Source organism: Cornus florida, unplaced genomic scaffold, assembly GCF_030987335.1.
Source record: "Cornus florida cultivar Cherokee Brave unplaced genomic scaffold, ASM3098733v1 CherokeeBrave_3.0.0_Hap2_Chr07, whole genome shotgun sequence".
NCBI classification, from domain to species: domain Eukaryota; kingdom Viridiplantae; phylum Streptophyta; class Magnoliopsida; order Cornales; family Cornaceae; genus Cornus; species Cornus florida.
The window spans coordinates 11,984,996-12,005,154 of record NW_026775577.1 but is presented as its reverse complement, the minus strand read 5'-3'; the positions used below and the strand labels follow the sequence as shown (position 1 = coordinate 12,005,154).

The window sequence follows — 20,159 nt, the reverse complement described above, 5'->3', positions numbered from 1 at the left end:
AGAAGCATTCTGACGGCCAAATTGGATGTTCAAATCGAAACTCCAGTAATCTCTTATTTAAGTCAAACCTGCAGTCCCTCTAGATTATTGCTGAATCTATGGTTTCAAGTCATTTATCTTTTGCCTATCTTCGATTTAGTGTTCATGAGAATTTGACAAGTCTCAATTTATCGGATGGACACCATTTCAGTGGAGTCCTTAATTTTTCCATTCAATTGCCGAATCCAAAGCATGTTTTATGGTTTTTTATTTGTTCACCTAGTTATGACGCCCCAGTTATTTTTCATATTGTGAATCTTGCAACCTCAATACGTATTCCTCGACCTATCCTTTCACCATACAATGATTTACTTACTGATATATTATTGCATTCCAAATCAGTTCGACAGAAGTTGCTGAATTTCAATTCTGTTGGTTACTTGTTCTTTAGGCATATGCAGAAGAAGAAGAGAGAAGAGAGGCTGAAGAAAAGAAGAGAATCGAGAGACAAGCTATTTCAAGATGGTATCAGCTTCTTTCGTGGATTGTTACCCGGCAAAGGTTGAACAACACTTACGGCGATGGTGAGCCGTCACAAATATATGATGGCATTCAGAAAGGGGAGGATAAAGTTGGTTCAGAAAATGTTGTTAATGGGGATGGCAAACAATCTACTGTTTGTCAGCAACAGGACGTACGAGAAAGCAAGCTAGATGTTTCAGCAAGGTTTCCTTTTGCCTATCTCTACCCCGGCGAAAACCAAAGCTAATACTTGGAGCAAGTCTTGAATGAGCCCCTGGAAAGCTTGGTGCAAATAAACGAATTTTTATTCTACCTTTCCGAGCTATATATCCTTGTTTAATTCTGGTCATTGAATAATTGAACGAATACCAGTTCTCTGCCTCCTCGTTTTCTCTTCCTGTTTGAACTCTCCACCAAACATGTAACTTCTAAAAGCAAATCTTTCAATTGGGTTTCAAGTTTCAACTAAAAAAGTGCTCAAAAAATATCAAGAGCGCATACCCAAACAGAACTCAAGAGCTGGGCAAGTTTATTTCGTAAAGGACAACACGTGTAGATTCTACTGTTTTGTCCCACATCGGTTATGGGAAGAAGAGTAGAGAGAGTAGGTGATTATAAAAGAGGAGGCCCAATTATGTTCAAAGCATACCTTTCTCGGCCTTTTGGCTAAGATCAAGTGTAGTATCTGTTCTTATCAGTTTAATATCTGATACGTGGGCCAAAGGCTCACACGATATTAAATTTATTTTTTGAGGGGGAGAGTCCATCACAGTTCTCTTTTCAAGGCTTGAAACTCCTTGCAGAGTTTACTTACATTAACGATGAGCCCACCAACAATGGACTATATTGATATGCCAAAGAGGTAACTTTTAGTCCTGTTAACCCAGAAGGGCTTGTATAACCCAAATAAAGTGTCTTTTTAGCCTATAACAAAAAAACATACTTTGGACAAGTGTGTATACATGTATTTGTGATTGGATTGGATTATGTGTATTTCTTATCGAACCACATTATACGCAAAAATACGAACGCGCTTTTTTGATATTGAAGTACGTTTTTTTAGTGTATATTTGTTATTAAATCACATTAGACTCTGACGGGTGAGTAGGTAAGTATTGTTCTTTGCATAATCGTAATATCTACATTTGTGAAAAAATTGACTTAAATACTTATTTTATGATAACAGAAATCCATGTATAATTTAGAATAAATATATTCAAAACAATGTTTTGTTAGAGAAGGCAAATGCCAATGCAAAAATGTTGGGGTATTGACTACAAAAAAAGTGAAGGGAAATCATTTCTTTGAGAACTATTGACATGTTCCTTCTGAAGAAAATCAACTTCTCTTACAAGTTTCTATACCAAGTGTTGTTTGAGATTTCAGTTTCACAGGCAAAAAAAATGTAACCCGCCGATTCAGTGCTCCCAAACAAGAAGAGAGATGCTAGCGACAAGAGAGGTGGTCACCACATGGCTAATAGGCACGACGGTCACTAGCATTATTCTCTTTGAAAGACTACCATACCAGGAATGTAGGAAATTCAGGGACTTTTTTTTTTATCACTTCTTTATTTGGACTATTGAAGTATATATACATATCTCACACACACACATCGGGCCAGAAGCATTCTGACAGCTAATTTGGAAGTTCAAATTGAAACCTTAGTAGATCTCTGATTAAGTCAAACATTCATTCCCTCTAGATTATTGCTGAATCTATGGTTTCAAGTCACTTATTTCTCGTTTGCCTAGCTTTGATTTGGTGTTGAATGAGCCCCTCAAAAGCTTGACGCAAATAAAAAAAAATTTGTTTTACATCTCGGAGCTATATATCCTTGTCTAATTCTAGCCATTGAATAATTGAAACTTTGACAAATAACTATGGGTTTGTGCAGATTCTACTCTTTTGTCCTACATTGGTTTTGAATAAGAAGAGTGAGAGAATAGCTCATTATAAAAAAGGAGGCCCAACAATATTCAAAGCATACCTTTCTCGGCCTTTTGGCTAAGATCAAGTGTAATATATGTTCTTATCAGTTTAATATCTGATACATTGGCCAATGGCCCACTCGATATTAAATTTATTTTTTGAGGTGGAGGGCCCACCACAGTAGCTTGCTGCTGAGGCTCTCGAGCGTCGCCTTGGCGTTGCACTATTGCCTCGTCCTGGCGCACCCCACCCAAATCAAGTACCAAAATTTTGGGCTCCTCTCTCCTTTTGTTAGAAGGTTTCACCACCAACAAATGCACTCCCAAAATTGTTTGTTAGGATCTTAAATAGTTTGGAAAAGCCCATAATTTATGGTTCTTTTAGGCCCAAACCCAAAAGGACGAGTGTTTCTGGCCCATAACAAAAAATACCCTAAGAGTTAACGTTTTTGTCAAGTAGTAGTGTGTATTTGTGATTAGAGGTGATGGGTGTGTTGGAAGGATATTTGTGAATGGTGAGAGTTAAGTATAGTTTTTGTATGCACAAAAAATTGACTTAAATACATATTTCATGATGACAGAAATCAATTTATAATTTAGAATAAATATATTTAAAAAGGTGCTTTGTTAGAATAGGTTAAATGGCTGAAAATTGGATGTTTGTTCGCATTGGCAATTCACTTAGATATGCCTATGCAAAATGTTGGGGGTATTAACTCTGCAAAAAAGTGAAGGGAAATATTTTCTTTGTACAACTATTATTGACATTCCTTCTGAAGAAAATCAACTTCTCTTACAGGTTTCAATATCAAATGTTATTTGAGATTTCAGTTTCACAGGCAAAAAATGTAGCCCGATTCAGTGTTCCAAAAACAAGAAGAGGGATGCTAGCGACAAGCGTGGCAATTTTGGTATTCGGGGAGGGATGCTAGCGACAAGCGTGGTCCTCACATGGCTAATAGTCAAGACTGTCACTAGCATTACTCATCAGGGTAATCCATATCTGTAACTGGAGAATGAATTGCCAGACAACAAGAATATTGATCTTGTAGGTGCCTGCCAGTGACTATGTTTGCATACTATTCATATGACTAGCCTATTAGTAACTCCATTGGTGATGACAATATTTAAAATTTTAAACACAATCTGATATATGTTTACACATCAATTCAAATTTTGCTTTGATCTCAGTAAACAAGACCATTCAAATACAAAAAAATTTGTCCCTCCCCAACAAAAGAAAGAAAATATGTTTTTACTAGCCTTGGTTAGGCCAAGTAGCCAGCTTTTACACAGGTATAAAAATGCATTGAACATCTTTTTTACCCCTTTCCCCAAATGATTTTCACCTTCCTCTGAAAAAAGTGGTAAAGAGGAGTTGATTAGTATCTTCAAAAACTTTGGATCCTAGAAATCCAGATAAAATGTGCCAAACATTAGTTTGTAGTCTTTGCTCTTTCATTGCATTCCTTTTTCAACATGATCAATCCAATCTCTCACACAACTTAACTTGCAAGTGAACTCCAAGTCTCCAATCTGCATTTTTCTTGCAAAGAAAAACTTCGATATGAAAACCGTATCAACTTCTTTAAGGGAGGGGGGCAAAGTCCACAGCTTAAAGGCAGATATTCGCTGCCATTCCTCTCACAGTTCAACGACGACCAAGAAGTGTCATCTTGGTTTTGAGATTCGAGTGGAGGAGGAAAGGTTGGTTTACTGGAATATCTTTAGCAAAGATGAATTTTACTGTATTTTTTTATGCAATTAAATTGAGAATGCAACATCTCGTAACACTATTGTTAAATATCATCAAAAACTCATCTTTGCTAAAGATATTTATATAAAACTTATGCAGATTGAAGATTAGAAATTTTAAAAACTCATCTTTGCTAAAGAAATTTTCATATATAAATAAAAGATATAAAACTTTAATAAGGTAATAATAAGAGTATGAGCTTTTGATGGTTCTAAACACTACATTTTCCATTACTTTCAAAGAAGTGATGGAAGCATTTCTCATTACTTTGGTGGTTCACACACTTTTTAATTATTTGTGGTCCAACTTTTAGTGACGTAAGAAATTGCTTAAACATTGACAGTGGTCTGTAGTCAATGTGACCAATACAGAGCCATAAATGGCGGGATAAGAAAAACACTGAAAATACATTTTCTTTTCTTAATTTTCATATGATGACTTTAAACCCTCAAACTTTCTATCATCTTAATAATTTCAGGACCTACCACTGGACTACATTGTGGAAAATCTTAATATGAATTTGTAACGACCCTAAACTGATACCATTTATAAAATAAAAAAAAAATTCGGTATGACCTCCGCTAAATATCGTCCTACAACAACTTATTTAAATGCATTTTTAACCTGTCCCAACATAATAAATATCTAATACATTTCATGGTGATACAACCACAAAGTATATCATCCAGGTATTATAATTACAATCCCAAAATACAAGATTAATATTAAATGTCCATGCTCTACAACATTTAGACAGCTTATATAAAAGTTACAGTCCATAGGTATAATTATAATATTAAAAGTCCATAAGTCATCGTACAAAATACATTATGCTTAGTCTTACAAAAATAGTGAGACCCAAGTACAAAAACAACAAAATAAGATCAGCATTGTTATGCAATAAGTACAAAAATAGTGAGACCCAAGTACAAAATACAATATGTAAGTTTATTTGTAGGTTCTACTATTTTGTCCCACATCGGTTGTGAGGAAGAAGAGTGGAGAGAGTAGGTGATTCTAAAACAGGAGGCTCAGTATTGTTCAAAGCATACCTTTCTTGGTCTTTCGGCTAATATCAAATGTAAACTCTGTTCTTATTAGTGTAATATTTGATACGTGGGTCAATGGCCCACACGATATTAAATTTATTTTTTGAAGGGAAGGGTCCATCACAGTGGCTTGCTCCTGGGGCTCTTGAGCGTTGCCTTGGCCTGGCTTACTCCACCCAAATCTAGTACCAATTTATTTATTTATTTATTTATTTTTCTCCCTCTCTCTTTTTGCAAGGCTTGCAACCATGGGCCTGAGTTTACTTACATTTAGGATGATTCCGCGAACAATGGACTAAATTGATATACCCTGTAATAATGGCCTACAATCAAAGGATTTGACCCAAATAAAATGTCTTTTCGCCCCCATAACAAAAAAATTACTTTAGACAATGCGTATTTGTGATACATGGGTAAATAGAAGTTTGTATTTGTGATTGGATTATGTGTATTTGTTTTTGAACTACATCTCTGATTGAATTATACGTGCATTTGTTATTGAATTACATCTTATAAATAAAATTTGCCAATTTTAGAGATTGGATTATATGTGCATTTGCTATTGAATCACATCTTATAAATAAAATTTGCCAATTTTTCGAGTCAAGTTGATTCAGATTGTTTTGATTTCTTATTTGTTTGTCGCACAAAAAACACATTTTAAAATTTTAGGTAGAAAAGGCTTTTAGAGCTGTCCAATATCCCTTCTTTTTTCACATATTTTTATAAATGCACTTTTTTGATATAGAAGTATGTTTTTTTTAGTGTATCTTTGTTATTAGATCACATTAGACTCTGACGGGTGAGTAGGTAAGCATTGTCCATTGTATAATCGTAATATTTGCATTTGTGAAAAAATTAACTTAAATACATATTTTATGATAACAAAAATCAATGTATAATTTAGAATAAATATATTCAAAACGGTGTTTTGTTAGAGATGGCTAAATGGCTGAAAATTGGATGTTCCAATTGGCAATTCACTTAGATATGCCATTTGACAATTCAATGCAAAATGTTGGGGTATTTACTCATGCAAAATGTTGGGGGTATTGACTGCAAAAAAGTGAAGGGAAATCATTTCTTTGTAGAACTATTGACATGTTCCTTCTGAAGAAATCAACTTCTCTTACAAGTTTCTATAACAAATGTTGTTTGAGATTTCAGTTTCACAGGCAAAAAAATGTAAAACCCGATTCAGTGCTCCCAAACAAGAAGAGAGATGCTAGCAACAAGCAAGGTGGTCTCCACAAGGGTGATAGTCGCGACGGTCACTAACGTTACTCTCTTTGAATTAAGACTACCAAATAGTTTCATAAGGCATTTCAGGCTAGTAAATTTATCCGTACTGGGAATGTAGGAAATTCAGGGACATTTTTTATCACTTCTTTATTTGGACTATTGAAGTATATATCTCACACACACGCATCGGGCCAAAAGCATTCTAACAGCTAAATTGGAAGTTTAAATTGAAACCTTAGTAGATCTCTGATTAAGTCAAACCTTCATTCCCTCTAGATTATTATTGAATCTATGGTTTCAAGTCACTTATTTCTCTTTTGCCTATCTTCGATTTGGTGTTGAATGAGCCCCTCAAAAGCTTGACGCAAATAAACTAATTGTTGATTTTACTCTTTTGTCACACATTGGTTATGAATAAGAAGAGTGGGAGGGTAGGTTATTATAAAAAAGGAGGCCCAGATTTATTCAAAGTATACATTTCTCGGCCTTTTGGCTAAGATCAAATGTAGTATCTGTTCTTATCAGTTTAGTATCTGATACGTGGGCCAGGGCCAATGGCCCACACGATATTAAATTTATTTTTTGAGAGGGAGTGCCCATCATAGTAGCTTGCTACTGGGGCACTCGAGCTTCGCCTTGGTGTTGCACTGTTGTCTTGGCCTGGCGCACCCCACCCAAATCAAGTACCAAATTTTGATTCTCCATGCAAGAATTGAAATTTTGGGCCAATCTTTCTTTTTGTTAAGACTCCCACATTATTTTTGATGGGACCTAAAATAGTTGGATGGGCCCATGTAGTGGCTTATTTTTCAGGTGTCTTTTTGGCCCAACCAGTGTCTTTCTGGCCCATAACAAAATATTTCAAAAAAGAGTTTGCGTTTTGGACAATTGACAATTACATATTTTTGTTGGGTCAGAAGAGACCTCCAATATTGCATTTGTTTGTAACTCACATGACTGAATTGGATTATACACTAGCAGTATTGGATTACACTGAACAGTATTGAATCACACTGAACAATATTAAATCTCACTGTCTTTTGATATTATAACATGTGCATTTGTCACGCCTCGAAAATGCTAACAAAATGCCATGATACCATTTCGTTAAGACCCGAAAATTCCAATAAAATCCTCAATTTATTCAACTCAAAATACACTAGGATCATAAAAAAAATACCCTCTTTTATACAAAATCAATTTCCTCAAATATACACAAAAATTCTCCAAATAGAAAAAAATTTAAATCTCGCAACGCCAACTCTTCAGGCTAAGCCCGAATCTAGCAATCCCCGTTCATCTTCGATTCCTGAAACTGGAGGGTGGTGAGACTGAAAGTCCCAGTAGGAAAAACCATAACAATAATTTCATGAAGGTTTAATAAAACAACTTCACAAAATATACATAGTCATGTGAGTTTATATGCAAAATACATATGCATTTAATTAAAACATTTAATCAAAATTATTGAAGCAAAATCACCCCAAGCCATTCAAGGTATAGAGAACCCTACATTGAAAAATAATTTCTTTACTAGATCATCAAAGCCTCAAGCTTCGGCCTCCTCTGCAACTCTCGGCTCCCTCTCTATCCTCAAACTCTCAGTGTCTTCGCTCTCGGCTCATTGTCTCTCAACTTTCCTTTATTTGTTTTTTTTCCTTCTCTATATACTAACTTAGTGACCCTCAATACTCAAATATATAGGCAAATGCATTCCACCGACACAAGCCCACCAACTGCTCACCAAACAAACTTCAAAAATATCTCATTCCTATACATCAGACCAAACCAACGTGAAGCCCACAAATTTTTGGCCGAACGAATCAGTTAGTGGGCCCCGCCACCTTTTTCTTTACGTTACATCTCGGCCAGCCCACCTGCTCCTCCTCGTCATTTCATTCTTGTTTTTTTTTTTTTTTTTTTTCATCATTTCTTTCTCTCTTAATATTTCTATCAGAAAGCATTATCACAATATAAACCCACATGCACAATGAATTTGGCCCAACAATTCAACCCATGGGACCCGCCAAACACACCATTTCCTTTCTTCTTTTCTTTCTCTCTATCTCTGTTGGCAGCCCTCATCACCAACAAATTACACATATATATATGTATATATATATATGTAACAAATTCAACTAACCATTAAACATCATTTTGGTGAGACCCGCTCACCATTACCACTTCTCTTTCCTCTTCCTATTTCGGCATCACCAGTTGATTCCAATAATCCTGTACAAAACTCCACTAACTTAATAAATAAATGATTAAATAAAATTAATTTACTAAATTTAACACTAAAAAACAAAATATTAATAACCCAAAATCTCCAATTAGGTAAGTCTCCAATTAAAATTACATACCCAATCTTAACAACTACGAATCATGAAATAAATTAAAATCCTAAAAATCCGGGTTGTCACAACATTTATGAAAAAATTGACTTAAATACATATTTCATAATGACAGAAATCAATGTATAATTTAGAATAAATATATTTTAAAAAGTTGCTTTGTTAGAGAATTGGATGTTCCCATTGGCAATTCACTTAGATATGCCTACTCAAAATGTTGGGGGTATTGACTCTGTAAAAAAGTGAAGGGAAATCATTTCTGTGTACAACTACAACTATTATTGATATGTTCCTTATGAAGAAAATCAACTTCTCTTACAGGTTTCAATACCAAATATTGTTTGAGATTCCAGTTTCACACGCAAAAAGTGTAGCCCGATTCGGTGTTCCCAAACAAGAAGAGAGATTCTAGCGACAAGCGTGACAATTTTGGTGATTGAATGAAGTGGTCCCCACATAGATGAGGTGGTTCCCACATGACTGATAGTCGTGACTGTCACTAGCATTACTAATTAGGGTAATCCATATCTATAACTAGAGAATGAATTGCCAGACAACAAGAATATTGATCCTATAGGTGCTTGCCAATGACTATGTTTGCATTCTATTCATACGACTAGCTAATTAGCAACTCCATTTATGATAACAATATTTAAATACAATCTGATATATGTTTACTTATCAATTCAATTTTTTTATATTAGCACCTTCTCTCCTTGGGGAGGGTGGCAGTAGATTAGATACCTCTCAAGCTAACAATGTGGTCAGTTATGTAATGTTAGTGAATCGTGATGATACTTGGCAACATAATTAGCTTTTATTTAGATGTGTTGTATCCAACCTGTGATTTATTTTAGTTTACTGAGACACTGTAAAATTTCACTGATGTAATATATCTAGTTCTTTATGTGCATCTATTTCTGGGAAGGGTCTGTACCAGTTCTTTATTTGGACTACTTAAGTAAATCTCTTTCTCCCTCTCTCTCTCTCTCTCACACACACATACACACACACACACACACACCCGCCGGTGCCAAAAGCATTCTGACAGCTAAATTGGAAGTTCAATTTGAGATCCCAGTAGAACTCTAATTAAGTTAAAGCCTGCATTCCCTCTAGAATACTGCTGAATCTATGGTCTTCAAGTCACTTATTTCTCTTTTGCCCATCTCTACCCCGATTAGCGAAAACCAAAGCTAATAGTTGGAGCAAGTCTCGAATGAGCCCTTCGAAAGCTTGATGCAAATAAACGAATTTTTGTTCTGTGTTTTTGAGTTATATATCCTTGTTTAATTCTGGTCATTGAATAATTGAAACTTTGACGAAGAACTATGTATCTATATCGTTTCTTCCAATGCTACCTATTTTTCTGCAAGAAAGAACATACCAGTTCTCTGCCTCCTTGTTTTCACTTCCTGTTTGAGGTTACCACCAAACATGTAACTTCTGAAAGCAAATCTTTAATTGGGTTTAAAGTTTCAACTAAAAAAGTGCTCAAAAAATATTAAAGCACATACCCAAATAGAACTTAAAAGCTGGGCAAGTTTCTTTGGTAAATATGTGTGTAGCTTCTACTATTTTGTCCCAAATAGATTATGAGTAAGAAGTGTGGAGAGAGTAGCTAATTATAAAAGAGGAGGCCCATTAATGTTCAAAGCATACCTTTCTCGGCCTTTTGGTTAAGATCAAGTGTAGTATCTGTTCTTAATAGTTTAATATCTGATACGTGGGCTAATGGCCCACATGATATTAAATTTATTTTTTGAGGGGGAGGGCCCATCACAGTAGCTTGCTGCTGGGGCTCTCAAGAGTCGCCTTGGTGTTGCATTATTACCTTTGCTTGGCGCACCCACCCAAATCTGCTACAAAATTTTGATTCTCTTTGCAAGGCTAGAAACTCTGGGCCTGAGTTTACTTGCATTTAGTATGGGCCCACCAACAATGTACTATATTGTTTTTCCAACATAATAATGGCCTACAACCCAAAGAGATGACTTTAAGGTCCATAACCCAGAAGGGCTTAAACCCAAATAAAGTGTCTTATCGGTCTATAACAAAAAAAATATATTTTGGCCAATGCATTGTGATTGGATTTTGCATCGACGCCAATCACATAGGTAGGACAACTGTGTATACATGGGCAAGATTAGTGTGTATTTGTGATTGGATTATGTGTATTTGTAGGTAAGACAAGTGTGATTGGATTGGATTATATGTGTATTTGTTATTGAACCATATCTGATTGGATTATACGTGCATTTGTTATTGAATCACATCTCATAAATAAAGTTTGTCAATTTTTCAAGTCAAATTGATCCAAATTATTTTGATTACTTATTTGTTTGTTGCACAAAAAAACTTCTTGAATTTACAGTTGAAAAGGATTTGGATAACGAAAAGGCTTTTAGGACTGTCCAATATTCCTTCTTTTTCACATATTTTTACGAATGCGTTTTTTATTTTTTTAATTTTTTTTTTAAAAATTTTTATATATAGAAGTACGTTTCTTTTAGTGTATATTTGTTATTAGATCACATTAGACTCTGACAGGTGATGAGTAGGTAAGTATTATCCGTTGTATAATTGTAATATCTGCATTTGTGAAAATATTGACTTAAATATATATTTTACGATAACAAAAATCAATGTATAATTTAGAATAAATATATTCAAAACAGTGTTTTGTTAGAGAAGGCTAAATGGCTGAAAATTGGATGTTCCAATTGACAATTCACTTAGATATGTCAATTGGCAATTCAATGCAAAATGTTGGGATATTACTTATTCAAAATGTTGGGCGTATTGACTGCAAAAAAAGTGAAAGGAAATCATTTCTTTGTAGACTATTAGCATGTTCCTTATGAAGAAAATCAACTTCTCTTATGAGTTTCTATACCAAATGTGGTTTGAGATTTCAGTTTCATAGGCAAAAAAATGTAACCCGATTCAGTGCTCCTAAATAAGAAGAAAGATGCTAGCGACAAGTGAGGTGGTTATCCACATGGCTAATAGTCGCGACTGTCATTAGCATTACTCTCTTTGAAAGACAACCAAATAGTCTCATCGGGCATTTCAGGCTAGTAAATTTATCCATACCGAGAATGTAGGAAATTCAGGGATGTTTTTTTTTTTTTTTTTATCACTTCTTTATTTGGAATATTGAAGAGCGTGTGTGTGTGTGTGTATCACACACACGCATTGGAAGTTCGAATTGTATCCCTAGTAGATCTATGGTTTCAAGTCACTTATTTCTCTTTTGCTATCTTCGATTTGGTGTTGAATGCGCCCCTCAAAATCTTGATGCAAATAAACAAAATTTTGTTTTACGTCTCCAAACTATTTATCCTTGTCTAATTCTAGCCATTGTATAATTGAAACTTTAACAAATAACTATAGGTTTCAATTGGTTTTCAAATCAAAAAGTGTTCAAAAAATATCCGAGCAAGTAACCAAACAGAACTCAAGAGTTGGGCTACTTTGTTTGGTAAATATGTGTGTAGATTCAACTCTTTTGTCCCACATTGGTTGTGAATAAGAAGAGTGGGTGAGTAGTTCATTATAAAAAAAATAAGGCCCAGTTTTATTCAAAGTATACCTTTCTTGGTCTTTTGGCTAAGATCAAGTGTTGCATCTCACTGCTGGGGCTCTCGAGTGTCGCCTTGGTGTTGCACTACTATCTTGGCCTGGCGCACCCCACCTAAATTTAGTAACAAATTTTGATTCTCTTTGCAAGGCTTAAAACTCTAGGCTTAAATTACTTACATTGAGGATGACCAATAATGGACTATTTTGATATAGAGGCAACTTTTAGGCCAATGACCCAGAAGGGCTTATAACCCAAATCTAGTATCAAATTTTGATTCTCTTTGCAAGGCTTTAAACTCTGGGCCTGGTTTACTTACATTGAGGAGCCCACCAACAATGGACTGTATTGATGTGCCCCCATAGTAATTGGTTTACAGCCCAAAGAGGCAACTTTTAGGCCCATAACCTATAAGGGCTTATGACCCAAATAAATTGTCTTTTCGGCCTATAACAAAAAAAATACTTTGGACAGGATTACATTGACGCCAATCACATAGGAATAAGTGTGTATTTGTGATTGGATTATGTGTATTTGTAGGTCAGACAAGTATGTATTTGTGGTTGGATTGGATTACATGTGTATTTGTTATTGAACCACATCTCTGATCGATTATCATTTGATTACTTATTTGTTTCGCACAAAAAAATTTTTAAATTTTCGGTAGAAAAAGATTTTGCTAACAAAAAGGCTTTTAGGAATGTCCAATATCCTTTATTTTTTCACATATTTTTACGAATGTGCGTTTTTTTATATAGAAGTACGTTTTTTTTAGTGTATATTTTTTATTAGATCACATTAGACTTTGATGGGTGAGTAGGTAAGTATTATTCTTTGTATAATCGTAATATCTACATTTGTTAAAAAATTGACTTAAATATATATTTTATGATAACAAAAATCAATGTATAATTTAGAAAAAATATATTCAAAATGGTGTTTTGTTAGAGAAGGCTAAATTGCTGAAAATTGGATGTTCCAATTGGCAATTCACTTAGATATGCCAATTAAAAACTCAATGCAAAATGTTGGTACCATAGATCTAATGTGCGCCAGAGGAAGTAAAAGACACTTGACAGCAAAAAAGTCTGCTATATTTGAAGGGAAGGGAAGACAAGACTTACAAAAAGAAAAGAAATGAGACAAACAAAACTGGTTTGGCAGATGCAGCCATCTGCCAACCAAGTAATGGCGGGAGAGGGTGGCATCTGCAGTTCTGCTGCCTCCTTTTGTCTCTCTCTCTCCCTAGATATGTGAGTGGCACAAAAGGAAAAAAGAAAAAGAAAAAGAAAGAACTGATGCACTGAAGAGATAATAGATGTTGGAATTAGTGACCTAGTTACACACACAACACTATACTATTTGGAAGAGAATAAAAATAGAGGAAAAAAAACTTTTATTTCACTTATATCCCAATCAAATTAGTAAAGTACATGGTTATACACTTGAGAACACATATCTATGAATTACATGCCCATAACTCTCATTTCTCCCACTAATATAATCTTCAATGACCCAGAAGGGCTTATAACCAAATCTAGTATCAAATTACTCTGGGCCTAGTTTAATTACATTGAGGAGCCCACTAACAATGGACTATATTGATGTGCCCCCATTATAATTGGTTTACAGCCGAAGAAGCAACTTTTAGGCCCATAACCCAGAAGGGCTTATAACCCAAATAAATTGTCTTTTCGGCCTATAACAAAAAAAATACTTTGGACAGGATTACATTGATGCCAATCACATAGGAATAAGTGCGTATTTGTGATTGGATTATGTGTATTTGTAGGTCAGACAAGTGTATATTTGTGATTGGATTGGATTACATGTGTATTTGTTATTGAACCACATCTCTGATTGGATTATTATTTGATTACTTATTTGTTTCGCACAAAAAAACTTTTTAAATTTTCGGTAGAAAAAGATTTTGCTAACAAAAAGGCTTTTAGGAATGTCCAATATCCTTTATTTTTTCACATATTTTTGCGAATGCGCTTTATATATATATATATATATATATATATAGAAGTACGTTTTTTTTAGTGTATATTTTTTATTAGATCACATTAGACTCTGATGGGTGAGTAGGTAAGTATTATTCTTTGTAGAATCGTAATATCTGCATTTGTGAAAAAATTGACATAAAATATATATTTTATGATAACAGAAATCAATGTATAATTTAGAAGAAATATATTCAAAATGGTGTTTTGTTAGAGAAGGCTAAATTGCTGAAAATTGGATGTTCTAATTGGTAATTCACTTGGATATGCCAATTGACAATTCAATGCAAAATGTTGGTACCACAGATCTAATGTGCGCCAGAGGAAGTAAAAGACACTTGACAGCAAAAAAGTCTGCTATATGGTGCGACTCGAGCGTGTGCACAAAATAATGCACAACACTTTAGGTTTAGAAATAATGTCAAGTGGGCACCATATTTTAAAATTTATAAAACCTCTAAACACTTATACTATGGAGTATGAAGTGAGCAGGGATCGTCCCAAGAGATCTAAACAATTATAGGTTTTCCAGAATTGAATTCTACTTTAGTGCTTATGTGATTGCCAAAAGGGTTTTGTTTGTGATTAAAACTAATTTTAAACTAAATGATTGCAATAAAGAAATAGAGTTTAAGAGATTGGAAAGAGACTTAGGGTGTAGGATTCACCACTAAGCACATTCCCTAACTCACTCACTTTCAACTAATTGGGGAAATAATATTATGTATTCTATATGTGGCTAACAAGTGCAATGAAAAGTGTAAACCATCAATTTCAAGCATGAATCAACTACCTAATGACAATTAAACTAACTACCTAATGACAATTAAACTAAGTGTAGTGCAATTTACCCATTCAAAGCATGATTTATCAATCCAAGTTTCAAATTTAACACACATTAACCTAGAAGATAATGCAATTGTGACAAAAAGAATGGAATTCAAACATAAGTATGGATGGTCTACTTACCTAATAATTGAATTGCAATTAAATTAATTAAACTTAAATTAAGCTAATTAAACATGAATTTAAAACTAATTAGACAACAAATTAACCTAAACATGTAGTACCATCCATCAAATGGAAGCATTTTTCATCAATTTGAAACACAATTACAACTAAGCAATACCATGCATAGCCATCACAAGAATCAATTAACAAAGAATTCATGTGTAAAATTTGTTTATCAATTAACCACACATAAGACAATATGAGATTAATACAGATAATCAATTGGAAGAATTTAATTCATAATATTCAAGACTATACACTAATTACATAAATTAATCCCCAAAAAGTATGAAAATAGAGAGAGAATAGGTTACATGCTTAAGGTTTATCCAACCCTAAGTAGAAGAATCAGCCACTCATGGTTGATGGAGTCGAAGACAGGACAATCCCCATCATCTGCTTCATCTTCTCTGAACTTTTCTTCCAAACCCTAGCTTGTTCTTGCTTTTTCTCTTTTTTCGCGTGTTTTTCCAGAGAGAAAATACGATACTACGATACAGAAAAATAATAATAAATTCAAACTTAATTTTTCAAATAATAAATCACTAAACTAATAAATATTAACCCTAAAAACAATGGGCGTCACTGGGCTTAAGTAATAAACCTATTAAAGCCCACTAGGTTACAAAATAAGCCCAAACATTAAAATAAAAATATGCAATGTTGCTAAGTCCTGGGGGATTGATCCCCCACCCTGGGGGATCGATCCCCCAGAGTTGGAAAATTCCTTTAAGCCTTATTCAGCTCCATTTTTGCCCCAGGCTATTTGGTTTGCTTCTCCATCTTTGGGAACATCATCAAAGGTCCGAGATTGACCGCTTTGTGCCATTTTCTGAAAATCTTTGCTTAACTCCAAAAAGGCTTAATTGGACCGTTCTTAGCTCATTTTAACTTTATTGCCCTGAAATACACATAAATATAAATTAGGACTAAAACATAAACTTAAGATAGATGCAAAGACTGAAATACCCTAGCTTAGGTGCTGAAATGTGCAACATTTAAGCACTTATCACACCCCCAAACTTAGATATTGCTAGTCCCTAGCAATGAACTACAACATGGAAATGAAACAAACATATATACAACTATGAACTAATTAAGCAAATAAAGATAACACCACTTTCGTAGGGATCACGGTTGCATTTAGCATATGCAACAAGCCTTTTAAACCCCTAGGTTACCCCTAGTGGACGAGTGAAGTCTCGTGAGGGTTTCCAGAAATGGTACCCACAAACATCAACAGCTCTTTCTTACTTGAGAAGTAACGACACATATCAAATAAGTGTTTAAAGTAGACTACTTCAAGTATGCAAATTTCTGCCATTTCTAAGCTATTCTCAATATTTCAACATCATGTAAACAAAAATGGTCCTCCACATATCAAGCAAGTTAATCATGCAAATTGAATCAATTTTATCATCCTTTTTGAGTGAACCAGCATCAAAATGTGTTACCATCCTAGCAAATCAAAGTAATGGCGTAGCCTTACCCTCAAACTAGCATACAGATATAGTACCAGACATCAAGACATTTAATGAACCTTGTTATTCAATCAAACATTTATTTATTTATTTATTTATTTATTTTTATGTATGACCATGTGCAATGTTCAAGTTCCTTAAGCTCTCTAATCACCCCATGTAACAAGCGTTGAGCCAACGACTCCCAAACCAGATGGTCTTAGGGCGTTAAGTGTAAAGACACTCCTAAGGGCGTAATAACTCGGAATAGCTAGGCTACGAACTCAAACTAATCATACATCTTACATTCTTTCCTTGTCTTCCTTTTTAATCAGTTGACATGTTGAAAGAATGCAGTTTTTTTTTTTTTTTTTTTTTTTTTCACCTTTGGTGAGTGTTTTTATTTCTTTTCTGCAAGGTCATTTTATCAAGAATGAAAGCTTTCAAAACATACTACCTCAATTGGGATAAACCAAGACAATAATCAACTAAGCATGTACCCCACAAATTGAATGCTAGTGTGCGCAAGTGCAAATGTAAAATTGTAGAATCAACTCTCAAAGCATTTTCAACCAACAAGATGATGTGTACCACAAAAGCAAACATGATGTCAAAAATTAAAATTTACCCCTAAATGGCATCCTAGAGCATACAAGAAGTATTAGACTCTAACAACTTGTTTTTTAAAGGCACTATGCTTCAAAAGTTCGAAATCATTGCCAAATATATCTCAAATCTCAATCATGCATTTAAAGCTCAACTTAAAGTAGAATGTAACAAGGCTACCTTACCCCCAAACTTAAACTGCACATTATCCTCAATGTGCAATGAGAACAATGAAAGAAATGGAAAGAGTATACCGTGATGGCAAAAGTTAATGACGCCTGGCAATGATCCATGACGAAAGAGGTCTCCCCCAAACTTGGATGCAAAAACCTACTAGAAAAGCCACACTAGCAACTCACATCAAATATCAAATGGGATAAGTAAAACATACATTCTAAAACAATATAGAATAAGATGTAAAGAGATATGATATCAATCCCTTTGTAAAAGATGAAAACATGCATAACTAAGCAGAAGGGCATAACGGGAACAAATATTTTTGAATTTTTTTTTTTTTTTAAACTGTAAAATCTGCAAATCAACCAACAAAATTCAACAAGCAAACTTCCCCAAAATTTTTTTCTTTTTTTTTTTTTAATCATCAAGTCCATTTTTCTTTCTTTTTTTTTTATTTAATTTTTTCCTTTTCTTTTTCCTTCCTTCTTCTTCTTCCTTTTTTTTTTATTTTTTATTTTTTTATTTATTTTTTAACATCACAAGCTTGCCGGAGAAGACAACCTGCAGAACTGGGTAAACCCAGTCCAAGAATCGCCGGCGAGACCCAACAGCGACGGCGGAGAACTGCGAAGCTGTAATCGACGACAAACCCAGCCGCGACGCCGTTTGATGAACCAGCCGCCGAAATCGCTGGGGAAAACGACGAGTCATAAGCTCGCCGGAGAGGACCAATCCAGAATCGGACTGATTCAAGCATGGCCGGAAGAAAACAGACAGCCACGACGCCGACGAATTAAACAAGAACCAGGAAATGGCGCTGGAAGATGAACAGATGCGACGCCGGAAAGAAAGCAGATGCAACGCCGCTGCTGTTTTTTTTTATTTTTTATTTTTTTATTTTTTTTCAGAAAGACGACCCAGACGCTCGTCGGAAAGACCAGCCGCGATCACTGGAGAATAAAGGACGAGTCTCAAACCGGCGGCCGAAGGAAAACCCAGTCGAAATCGCCGGAGAAAAGCGACCCAGAAGCGCGACAGAGAACCCAGCCGAAATCGCCGGAGAAAAACAGCGACCTTGATGCGATCGCTAAAGAACGGCGACCCAAAATCAACGCCGGAATATGACCCAGGCACGGCGCTTGAAGAACAACGAAAGAGGCAACGCATAACAGCGTCTTATCCGAGATCGCTGGAGAACGACCCAACCGCGGCGCCGGAGAACGAACCGGCCGTGATCGCTGTTAGAAGACGCAGCCGCGATCTGAATCGCCGAAAGGAACAGCCGCGTCGGAAAATAAAAGGTGAAGCCAACGGCGAACTCAAACCATCGGCGGAGAAGAACTCAGAACCATGGCGCCGTTTTTAACAGCCGCGACACCGTGGAAGAGGAGAAGAGATCAGCGGAAGATTGTGGGTTCCTGTACACCGTGAACGCCAGGAGGAAATTTAGAGTGGCGACTCGAAACTGGGAGAACAGAGAGGAATGTATTTTGGAGATTGAAGGTAGGGCACAACAAAGCTAAGGGGCGATCGATCTGCTTTGACGGGGGATCGACAATTTTAGGCAAAAAATGTCCCCTTCACTGTTTAATGAGAAGGGAGAAATATAAGTAAAATGGGATCGATCCCTTTGGACGGGGGATCAATCCACTTGGCCTATTTTTTTGTTACTCTCTACCAAGAAAATGGGATCGATCTCCTACCCATTTTGGGGATCGATCTTTCTTTTTTCCTTTTTTTTCAATTTTTCAAAATTTTTTTTTTTTTTAAAAAAAAAAATAATAATAATAATAATAAAAATAAATAAATAAACAAAAAAAATAAAACAAAACAAAACTAAAAAGAATATATACACTAAAATGAAAAATAGATAAAAAATAAAATAAAAATAATAATAAATAAAATTGAAATAAAATCACTTATCAACCTATACTAATTAATACTTTTTTAAAATTTTTTTATATTTTTGAATAAATCAAAATTAACATGAAATATATACAAAAATAATAAAAATAATAATAATAAAATAAAAATAAAATCAAACACCAACCTACATTACTTATTTACAATTTTTTTTTTAATTTTTTTTAAATTTAAAAATGCATAAATGTACAAAAGGAAAAATAATAATAAAATGGAAATTAAAATGCAACGAAGGAGAAACTCGATACAACTAGTGTTTAACGTCGCTAGAAAGACGTGAGATGTTCTCAATCTTCAAAGTAAATGGGATCTACCAAGAGGGCAGATTCCACATTTCTTTGAAAATTTTGTCCATCAATGTATGGTTTAAGCCTTTGACCATTAACTTTGAAAGTCCCTTCATCTTTTAGATTTTTAAGTTGAACAGCCCCGTGAGGTGAGACGGAGCTAATTTGATAAGGGCCTTCCCATTTGGTTCGAAGCTTTCCAGGGAAAAATTTGAGCCTAGAGTTGAATAACCAAGCCTTTTGATCGGCTTCAAAGGACTTTTTCACAATATG

The 20,159-nt window shown here is 34.8% G+C and overlaps 4 non-coding genes and 1 pseudogene across 4 annotated transcripts; all 5 read left to right on the top strand.

The window, feature by feature from the left end:
* Positions 1-1,146: 1,146 nt before the first annotated feature.
* Positions 1,147-1,300, top strand: LOC132268067 (U2 spliceosomal RNA; annotated as a pseudogene).
* Positions 1,301-2,487: 1,187 nt separating this feature from the next.
* Positions 2,488-2,683, top strand: LOC132268006 (U2 spliceosomal RNA). Its single transcript, XR_009469160.1, has one exon. It is a non-coding gene; the product is annotated as a U2 spliceosomal RNA (small nuclear RNA).
* Positions 2,684-5,236: 2,553 nt separating this feature from the next.
* Positions 5,237-5,433, top strand: LOC132267704 (U2 spliceosomal RNA). Its single transcript, XR_009469060.1, has one exon. It is a non-coding gene; the product is annotated as a U2 spliceosomal RNA (small nuclear RNA).
* A 1,518-nt stretch (positions 5,434-6,951) lies between these two features.
* LOC132268064 (U2 spliceosomal RNA) lies at positions 6,952-7,153 on the top strand. The gene has a single exon (XR_009469204.1). It is a non-coding gene; the product is annotated as a U2 spliceosomal RNA (small nuclear RNA).
* Positions 7,154-10,491: 3,338 nt separating this feature from the next.
* Positions 10,492-10,687, top strand: LOC132268029 (U2 spliceosomal RNA). Its single transcript, XR_009469173.1, has one exon. It is a non-coding gene; the product is annotated as a U2 spliceosomal RNA (small nuclear RNA).
* The last annotated feature ends 9,472 nt before the right edge of the window (positions 10,688-20,159 follow it).